This window comes from Rhinopithecus roxellana, chromosome 1 (genome assembly GCF_007565055.1).
Source record: "Rhinopithecus roxellana isolate Shanxi Qingling chromosome 1, ASM756505v1, whole genome shotgun sequence".
Lineage (NCBI taxonomy): Eukaryota > Metazoa > Chordata > Mammalia > Primates > Cercopithecidae > Rhinopithecus > Rhinopithecus roxellana.
The window spans coordinates 22240083-22240721 of NC_044549.1; the positions used below are offsets into that span (position 1 = coordinate 22240083).

Consider the following 639-nt stretch of genomic DNA (forward strand, 5'->3'; position numbering starts at 1 on the left):
GTGCTCGCTTTGGCAACACATATACTGAAATTGGAAGTATACAGAGATTGACATGGCCGCAGAGCAAGGATGACATGCAAATTCATGAAACAGTCCACGCTTTTTTTTTTTTTTTTTTTTTTTTTTGAGATGGAGTCTCGCCTTGTCGCCCAGGCTGGAGTGCAGTGGCGCGATCTCGGCTCACTGCAAGCTCCACCTCCCGGGTTCACGCCATTCTCCTGCCTCAGCCTCCCAAGTAGCTGGGACTACAGGCGCCGCCACCACACCCAGCTAATTTTTTTGTATTTTTAGTAGAGGCGGGGTTTCTCCGTGTTAGCCAGAATGGTCTCGACCTCCTGACCTCGTGATCCGCCCGCCTCGGCCTCCCAAAGTTCTAGGATTACAAGCGTGAGCTACCACGCCCGGCCCCAAGCTTTTCTTTCTGAGGAAAAAAACACTGTATTTTTAATTTGAAATTTGCTAAGATAATAGATCTTAATTGTCACCACTAACCCTCTACCACCCTACTAAATAACTGTGTGAGGCGATAGATGTGTAATTTTTGTTTTTGTTTTTGTTTTTTTTTTGAGACGGAGTCTTGCTCTGTCACCCAGGCTGGAGTACAATGGTGCAACCCTGGCTCACTGCAACCTCTGCCTC

The 639-nt window shown here is 47.4% G+C and overlaps 1 non-coding gene across 1 annotated transcript; it reads left to right on the forward strand.

Moving 5' to 3' along the window:
• LOC115892105 lies at positions 1 to 104 on the forward strand. The gene has a single exon (XR_004051995.1). It is a non-coding gene; the product is annotated as a U6 spliceosomal RNA (small nuclear RNA).
• Positions 105 to 639: the final 535 nt, after the last annotated feature.